Genomic DNA, 10271 nt, shown 5'->3' on the forward strand with positions numbered 1-10271 from the left:
ATTGAATAACATATAACTTCTTATCAACTCTTTGTCCTAGAACAGCACCTACAGCATAATCACTAGCATCACACATAATTTCAAAGGGTAAATTCCAATCAGGTGGCTGAACAATAGGTGCAGAGATCAATGCTTTCTTAAGTATTTCAAATGCATCTACACAATCATCATCAAAGACAAATGGTATATCTTTTTGTAATAAATTAGTCAGAGGCCGAGAAAATTTTGAGAAGTCCTTAATGAACCTCCTATAAAATCCAGCGTGACCAAGGAAACTTCTTATACCTTTGATGTCCTTGGGACATGGCATCTTCTCAATAGCATCAACCTTGGCTTTATCAACTTCAATACCTCTTTCAGAAACTTTGTGCCCCAAGACAATACCTTCATTAACCATAAAGTGGCACTTTTCCCAATTCAAGACAAGATTAGTTTCTTCACATATCTGCAAAACTCGATCAAGGTTGCTCAAGCAATCATCAAAAGAAGATCCATAGACGGAGAAATCGTCCATGAAAACCTCACAAATCTTTTCACAAAAGTCAGAGAATATAGCCATCATGCATCTTTGAAAGGTAGCAGGTGCATTACATAAACCAAAAGGCATACGTCTATAAGCAAAAGTACCAAAAGGGCAAGTAAAAGTAGTCTTTGATTGATCTTTGGCTGACACGGGTATTTGAGAGAAACCAGAATGACCATCTAGAAAGCAAAAATGTGTATGTTTGGATAATCTTTCTAGCATTTGATCAATAAAAGGTAAGGGGTAATGATCCTTTTTAGTGGCCTTATTCAATTTGCGAAAATCAATTACCATCCTATAACCTGTAATAATTCTTTGAGGAATCAATTCATCTTTATCATTAGGAACGACAATAGTACCTCCTTTCTTAGGGACACAATGGACAGGACTTACCCACTAACTATCAGCAATGGGATAGATTATATCTGCCTCAAGGAGCTTTAGTATTTCCTTTCTTGCCACTTCTTTCATTTTAGGATTCAGCCGTCGTTGATGATCACGAACTAGTTTAGCATCTTCTTCAAAATTTATTTTATGTTGACATAGAGTGGGACTAATGCCCTTAAGATCATCAAGAGTATACCCAATAGCAGCACGGTGCTTCTTCAGAGTTTTCAATAATCTCTCTTCCTCATGCTCTGAAAGGTTAGCACCAATAATAACAGGATATATATTTTTCTCATCAAGATAAGCATATTTAAGAGTATCAGGCAATGGTTTAAGCTCAAACACGGGATCACCCTTGGGTGGAGGAGGATCCCCTAGGATTTCAACAGGAAAATTGTGTTTTATAATAGGTTCCTGTTTAAAGAATACTTCATCTATTTCCCTTCTTTCATTCATAAACATATCATTTTCATGGTCTAGCAAATATTGTTCTAAAGGATCACTAGGAGGTACGGCAATAGAAGCAAGACCAATAAATTCATCCTTACTAGGTAATTCTTCTTCACGGTGTTGTCTACTAAATTTAGAGAAATTAAATTCATGAGTCATATCATCTAAACTGATAGTAAAAACATCCCTTTTGCAATCTATGGTAGCATTAACAGTGTTCAAGAAGGGTCTACCAAATATAATGAGACAAAAGCTATCTTGTGGGGAACCAAGAACAACAAAATCAGCAGGATATTTAGTTTTCCCACACAAGACTTCAACATCTCTGACAATTCCCATTGGTGAAATAGTATCTCTATTGGCAAGTTTAATTGTGACATCAATATCTTCTATCTCAGAAGGTGCAATATCATGCATAATTTCTTTGTATAAGGAATAAGGTATTGCACTAGCACCCATATCACATAAGCCATGATAACAATGATCTCCTATTTTAACACAAATAACAGGCATGCCTACCATAGGTCTGCTTTTATCTTTAGCACAAGGTTTAGCAATTCTAGCAGTCTCATCAAGGAAATGAATAACATGCCCATCAATATTATCAGACAAGAGATCTTTAACAATAGAAATATCAGGTTCAACTTTAATTTGCTCAGGAGGTGTATAAGTTTTAATATTGCTTTTACGAACCACAGTTGAAGCTTTAGCATGATCCTTTATCCTAACAGGAAAAGGTGGTTTCTCAACATAAGAAGTAGGCATAATAAGATCATTTATAAGGGACAATCTTTTCTTCAACTTTAATAGGTGCAGCTACTTTTACTTCTATGGGAGGATGATATTTAAACCACTTCTCCTTGGGGAGATCAACATAAGTAGCAAAAGATTCACAGAAAGAAGCTACTATCTCAGAGTCAAGTCCATATTTAGTGCTAAATTTACGAAAAACATCGGTATCCATAAAAGATTTAACACAATCAAACTTAGGTGTCATACCTGACTCCTTACCTTCGTCGAGGTCCCAATCTTCAGATTTGTGTTTAATTCTTTCCAATAAATCCCATTTGAATTCAATAGTCTTCATCATAAAAGAGCTAGCACAAGAAGTATCGAGCATGGTGTGATTGTTATCAGAAAGCCGAGCATATAAATTTTGAATAATAATCTCTCTTGAGAGCTCATGACTGGGGCTTGAATATAACATTGATTTAAGCCTCCCCCAAGCTTGAGCGACGCTTTATCCTTCGCGAGGCCAAAAATTATATATATAATTGCAATCATGATGAACAAGATGCATAGGATAAAACTTCTGATGAAATTCCAATTTCAATCGTTTGTAATTCCAAGACCCCATATCATCACATAGCCTATACCATGTCGATGCATCTCCCTTCAAAGATAAAGGGAAGACCTTCTTCTTAACAACATCTCCGGGTACACCTGCAAGCTTAAATAATCCACAAAATTCATCCACATATATTAGATGCTCATCAGGATGCTTTGTTCCATCTCCTAAAAAAGGATTAGCTATTAGTTTGTCTATCATACCCGAAGGAATTTCAAAGCAGACATTTTCATTTTAATTTTAATTTTCAACAGCTTGAGGAGCAACTCTTTGCTCTACTGGTCGGGGAGAAGATACCCCAAACAAGCCCCTCAGAGGATTACTTTCCATAGTAACAAGTGACAGTAAATTTCAGCACACTATATAAATTTTTCCTTACCAAATTCCACCTACCAAAGGCGCTTCAGTCCTCGGCAACGGCGCCAGAAAAGAGTCTTGATGACCCAAAAGTATAGGGGATCTATTGTAGTCCTTTCGATAAGTAAGAGTGTCGAACCCAACGAGGAGCAGAAGGAAATGATAAGCGGTTTCCAGCAAGGTATTCTCTGCAAGTACTGAAATAAGTGGTAACAGATAGTTTTGTGATAGGATAATTTGTAACGAGCAACAAGTAACAAAAGTAAATAAAGTGCGGAAAGGTGGCCCAATCCTTTTTGTAGAAAAGGACAAGCCTGGACAAACTCTTATATAGAGAAAAGCGCTCCCGAGGACACATGGGAATATCGTCCAGCTAGTTTTCATCACGCTCATATGATTCACGTTTGGTACTTTGATAATTTGGTATGTGGGTGGACCGGTGCTTGGGTACTGTCCTTACTTGGACAAGCATCCCACTTATGATTAACCTCTATTGCAAGCATCCACAACTACAACAAAAGTATTAAGGTAAACCTAACCATAGCATGAAACATATGGATCCAAATCAGCCCCTTACGAAGCAACGCATAAACTAGGGTTTAAGCTTCTGTCACTCTACCAACCCATCATCTATTTATTACTTCCCAATGGATTCATCTAGGCCCAAATAATGGTGAAGTGTTATGTAGTTGGCGTTCACATAACACCACTAGAGGAGAGACAACATACATCTCATCAAAATATCGAACGAATACCAAATTCACATGACTACTAATAGCAAGACTTCTCCCATGTCCTCAGGAACAAACGTAACTACTCACAAAGCATAAACATGTTCATAATCAGAGGGGTATTAATATGCATATAGGATCTGAACATATGATCTTCCACCAATTAAACCAACAAGCATCAACTACAAGGAGTAATTAACACTACTAGCAACCTACTAGTACCAATCCCGGACTTGGAGACAAGAATTGGATACAAGAGATGAACTATGGTTTTGAGAGGAGATGGTGCTGATGAAGATGTTGATGGAGATTGCCCTCTCCCGATGAGAGGAGCGGTGGTGATGAAGATGGCGACGATTTCCCCCTCCGATAGGGAAGTTTCCCCGGCAGAATAGCTTCGCCAGAGCCCTAGATTGGTTCCGCCAAGGTTTCGCCTCGTGGCGGCGGAGTTTCGTCTAAGGAGATGGCTTGTTATTTTTTCCCATCGAAAGACTTTATATAGTAGAAGATGACCTCCGGAGGGCTACCAGGGGGTCCATGAGGTAGGGGGCGCGCCCAGGGGGTAGGGCGCGCCCCCACCCTCGTGGGCAGGGTGTAAGCCCCCTGGTTAACTTCTTCCTCTGAGTATGTTTTATATATTCTGAAAACATCTTTCGTGAAGTTTCAGGACTTTTGTAGCTGTGTAGAATAGGTCTCTAATATTTGCTCCTTTTCCAGCCCAGAATCCCAGCTGCCGGCATTCTCCCTCTTTATGTAAACCTTGTAAAATAAGAGAGAATAGGCATAAGTATTGAGACATAATGTGTAATAACAGCCCATAATGCAATAAATATCGATATAAAAGCATGATGCAAAATGGACGTATCATAGTGCTGGCCTAAAACTCGCGCCACTAGTAGTTGAATGTACCAGTAGCGCTGGCCTAAAAATGAACTACTGCTACAAAATAGCTGAAGCGCCGTAGCAGTAGCGCTGGTGCCCGCACTATTGGTAGCACAAAACCAGCGCTACTGGTAAGCTTTTCTCTAGTAGTGGAAGAAGAGAGCGCTGCGGAGAAGCTGTTCTGGTTGCAATATCTTGCGCCAGAACATCCGGTGTCCTTCACCGATCAGCTAAAACAGCTGGTCGAGCTGCACAGGGCGGCCGAACTGGCCATGAAGGATTTGATAATCCGGTTGTGGCTAGCCAAAGCTATACCTGGCAGTTACTTCGGCCTCGTGAAGCGACTAGTAGATGCATGTCCTCGGCTGAATGTCGTCAAGCGGTCCGTCTACATCGAGGGCGCACGTCTGGCCTTCTCTTATTGCAAGGTCTGGTGGGCGAAGCTTGACGCTGTGAAATTAGCGACCGGAGGGGGGGGCGTCGGAAGGCAAGGAGCACCACACACCCGAGCGATACTTCGGTGATGTCTTGGAGGGGTCCCGCATTGTTGTGGATCATTGTGCGAAAGGAACTATCTTTGAATGAATGTATTCGAGCTCCCTCTACCTTGTATGATAAAACAAAGTGATTGTGTAATATAATTATTGTTATGTTTTTAAATTTTTACTTCCTGTGCGGCCGTGTTGTATGAAATCTGAGGGTTAACCAGTCATCGTCTTCTGCCTCCACGTAGGTAGTACGGGGGTCTTCGGGATGTAATCTAGACAATCTTGATCCAATTAGATGGTCCTTGAAGGAGTTGTTTAGCACAACGAACCAGGCAACCAGACTATGCGGCGCCCTCACTTAGCCATAGGAGTTTGACAATAAAAACATGGGCGCAACCCCTAGTATCCGAACTAGAGTGCTATGAGCGTCTGATTAAGAAGTACCAATCCTTCGCGTAATGCGGAAGAAATCTCCAATGATTTGTAACCTCCGAACAGCTGACCGGCTCCCGCCGCATCATGACAGTCAGTTTTCGGCTTTCTCTACTGAGGTGCTCCTTTGGATAAACCAAGGCACAATCACAGTAGTTCTCCCTTTACTACCTTAGCCAATATAGCGGAACGTAAGGTAGCTAGCACAGGAACCGGGAAACCCAACTATTGACCAAAGACATGATTTGTAGCCAATGCATATAATGCTAAATTTGGGGTGCCGAACTATACTTATAAAAAGTGTTCGGACTTTTGTTGCCGTAAGGTGCTATGAAGCCCCTGGCAAACATCAAACGTACCGAAGTGTACGGGTGCTACCTGATAGGGTTATCCACAGGGGAGCTGAAAAAGAGGAAGAAAACAGGAAATGTACAAAGGTAAAAAGTTGGGGTCCTAAAGCTCTAGCCGCAAAATGTTCTCATTGTATTTTAATTAGTACGTCAAAGAGCATTGATACAGGCAGTGCGATAAGCAACATGCTATTTAACATGCAAAAACAAAGGGAGAGCTGCAAATTGGTCCTGAAAAACAGGTAGGGTTATCGTTAACAGAATCACCTAAAAAGTCCCCATATGTCTGCGTTTCTCGCCATCTCAGTCCACCAGATGGGGCTTGTGGGATTGAGACCTGCAAAGGAAATAAGTAAAATGTGAAAGTATGTGTGTATCCGATGTCGGTTGAGCCGTACTATGGACCACAAGCTAGCTATGCATCCGTCGATGCCCATGAGATTTTGAGTGCGTAGTTATGTACGCACGGCAAGAATGCCGCCGCCTTATCAGGACTGAGACGGAGGCCGGATTGCTAATCAAGCTCCTGAAGAGCCAAGCTCTCCTGCTGCAGAGTAGTTCGGGCCCTCTTAACGGTGTCCATGGGCTCGGCAGCCGAATTAAGGTTCTGCTTGAGAAGGCCGCTCTGTACTTCTGCTGCTAAGGCAGCTGTGTGCTCTTCTGTACGGAGGGAGCGTTCCATATTTCCGTTGACCGTTATTATGCTACGTGGACCGGGCATTTTGAGCTTGAGGTAAGAATAGTGTGGTACTGCATTGAATCGAGTGAACGCTGTCGGTGTCAAAACCGGCGGATCTCGGGTAGGGGGTCTCGAACTATGCGTCTAAGGCGGATGGTAATAGGAGGCAGGGGACACGATGTTTACCCAGGTTCGGGCCCTCTTGATGGAGGTAATACCCTACGTCCTGCTTGATTGTTCTTGATGATATGAGTATTACAAGAGTTGATCTACCACGAGATCAAAGAGGCTAAACCCTAGTAGCTAGCCTATGGTCTGATTGTATGTTGTCCTACGAACTAAAACCCTCCAGTTTATATAGACACCGGAGGGGGCTAGGGTTACACAAGGTTAGTTACAAAGGATGAGATGTATATATATCCGTATTGCCTAGCTTGCCTTCCACGCCAAGTAGAGTCCCATCCGGACACGGGACGAAGTCCTCAATCTCGTATCTTCATAGTCCAACAGTCCGGCCAAAGGATATAGTCCGGCTGTCCGGAGACCCCCTAATCCAGGACTCCCTCAGTAGCCCCTGAACCAGGCTTCAATGACGATGAGTCCGGCGCGCAGTGTTGTCTTCGGCATTGCAAGGCAGGTTCCTCGTCCGAATACACCATGGAAGAGTTTGAATACAAGGATAGTGTCCGACCCTGCAAAATAAGTTCCACATACCACCGTAGAGAGAATAATATTTCCACAAATCTAATCTACTAACACGTTTTGATAGCATGACATCACGCCACGGCCTAGTCATTATTAGAACCGTTTTTCTTAACCAGCTCTGCACATAACACGAGGCGGTTTCCTTGACACGTCTTGTCAAAGTAGAGATCGTGTTCCCCTTATCACGGGATTCTCATCAATACTAATGTGGGTAACCCAACCGTGCTTGTTGGTATGGCTCCTAGATCTTAGGTAAGTCTCAAACGGCCACGAGGAGGACGCCTGATATTCACCCTCTTTATAAAGGGGACAAGGCTTTTTCTTTTTTCCCTCCCGCGCTCAATCGAATCCTTCCCCCACCTCAAGTTCTAACACCCAAAGTTCAGATCAGGTGCTTCGGACTTTCAACCATGTCCGGATCCAACCTTCAAGGTCGGTGGATGCCTTCCTCCATTACGAAGGAGGACATCAAAAAGTTGAGGAATGCTAGATATCTGACCGCCGAAATTTCACATAGGTTGCCCGCCTGAGGGCAGGTCGTTCCTACTCCCGAACCCAACGGGAGTGTTGTGTTCGTCTCCCACTTCCTCCGAGGACTAGGCCTCGCTCTGGATCCCTTTGTTAGGGGTCTTATGTTATATTACGGGCTGGATTTTCATGATCTGGCCCCAGATTCCCTTCTTCACATCTCGTCATTTATTATCGTATGTGAGGCCTTCCTCCGCATTACCCCTCACTTCGGCATGTGGCTCAAGACCTTCGATGTGAAGCCAAAGATGGTTGAGGGGCAGTATGCAGCGTGCGGAGGTGCTTTAATAAGCAAAATTGTTGACGCTCCATGGCCTGAGGGTTCCTTTCCAGAGGTGTCCGGATTGCGGCAGCGAGAGTGGTTTTACGTCACAGCTCCCCGAAGTGCCAAGTGGGTAGCTACCCCCACCTTTCGCTCGGGCCCCCCACCACAACTGATGTCATTGATCAGCAGGGGGCTGAGCTGGGATCCAGCCAAGGATGTGCCAATACTGCAGAGCCGTATCCGAGATCTCTTCGAGGGAGATTTTAGTGTGGTTATGGTAATGCAAGTTATGTTGGTTCGTCGAGTCCAGCCTTGCAAATGCTGGCCCCTCCGCATGTGGGAATTCAACCCGGAAGGACCGCGTGCTATTCAACATTTCCTCGGCATGACGCACGGAGAGATGTACAAATCGTTCTTTGGACCCCAAATAGAGTGTCCGGACACCACCGAGGACGTGGGCCTGAGCTGCAACCGCCCCGCTGCCCAATTAAGTAATCCCATGCCGAACTTGTTGTCCTTTTATTTATCATGGTATCATTCTAAAGAGCCGCCTTTTGACCGGGACTGGATAACAAAGGCGATGATGATTAGATGTTCGGCCCCCCTTCCTGAGGGCTCGGACAATCCGGTATTGGACAAGATGCTCGAGCCGGTGCCTTATCTAGTGTCCTCAAAGGAAGATGATGGGGGGAATAAAGAGGGCAAAAGCGGGCCTCACTCGGTACTTATTCCAGCCGGGGAATGAGCACCTCCGCGAGGGAGGACAATCAAAGGGAAGAATCTAAGATTCTCTCTCCCCGGGGAAGGAAGAGGACTACCTATGAAGATCCAGAAACCAAGGTTTCCAAACGGGAGAAGAAATCTTCATCAAAGGGTCCTGCCTCGGAGGGTATTCTTGCCGCACAATGTCCGTGCGGGGATCAGCCCTCTACCGAGCTGTAAGTAATCGAAAAGTACTTAATAGTGAAAACTTCCTACCTTAATTCCGAAGACAATAATTGATGCTTATAAATTGTAGTCCGGATCGTAGCCCTTCTCGACAGAGCTCATCTTCGGGGGATCTTCTTCCGGAGATGATGGAGAGCGAAACGCCTCCCCTAGACACCCCGGCTCAAGAAGCGGGCGACCTGGAAGCGTCGTCGCGAAGGGTATCTCCGGATCCACTAGGGCCAGAGGATAACCCTTTGGCTACCTAGAATCCCCAGTATCCGGCTCCTAAAGAGAGCGATAGCAAGGGTTCGTACAGTGTGCGGTCGGACAAGCTGAAGGATCTTCTGGGGCAACCGGCCATCTCGGAAGCGCATCGTATGCTAATGGGTACGGTAATTGAAAGGATTTCATCCGCTGAAAGCGGTTTGCATGAAGCCTTTATGAGTCTACTGAAAGGCTTCGAGGTACGTGAAATAATGTATGTTTTTAACAGTACCGCATACGTTAGGTATGCCCTATGCAGATAGTAGCCCTGAGACTCTTGTTGTCGTCGAAAATGGCGGCAAACAGAGGATCATAGTCCCAGGTAATAACTAGACCGCCTTTATGTGCAGGTGGCTAAAGCTTCGGTGGCTATCTGGACTGATGGGTTTGCCGTGCTAAAGCAGCAACTTGATGTGGCAGATGTCGACATCGTGCTTGTCAACAAGCGGCTTGACGAGGCACAGGGTGAGTGATTTTTCTATTGATCGCCACATAATAAGATTAGCATGATGCCAGTATCTTTAATATGTTGTGACTGCAGATGGATCTGCCACCATGGAGACTGAGGGAGTCCTGGATTAGGGGGTCTCCGGATAGCTGGACTATATCCTTTGGCCGGACTGTTGGACTATGAAGACACAAGATTGAAGACTTCGTCCCGTGTCCGGATGGGACTCTACTTGGCGTGGAAGGCAAGTTAGGCAATACGGATATGTATATCTCCTCCTTTGTGACTGACCTTGTGTAACCCTAGCCCCCTCCGGTGTCTATATAAACCAGAGGGTTTTAGTCCGTAGGACAATATACAATCATACCATATGCTAGATTCTAGGGTTTAGCTTCTCCGATCTGATGGTAGATCAACTCTTGTACTAGTCATATTATCAAGAATAATCGAGCAGGACGTAGGGTTTTACCTCCATCAAGAGGGCCCGAACCTGGGTAAAACATT

Source organism: Triticum aestivum, chromosome 1A (assembly GCF_018294505.1).
Source record: "Triticum aestivum cultivar Chinese Spring chromosome 1A, IWGSC CS RefSeq v2.1, whole genome shotgun sequence".
In the NCBI taxonomy this organism is placed as follows: domain Eukaryota; kingdom Viridiplantae; phylum Streptophyta; class Magnoliopsida; order Poales; family Poaceae; genus Triticum; species Triticum aestivum.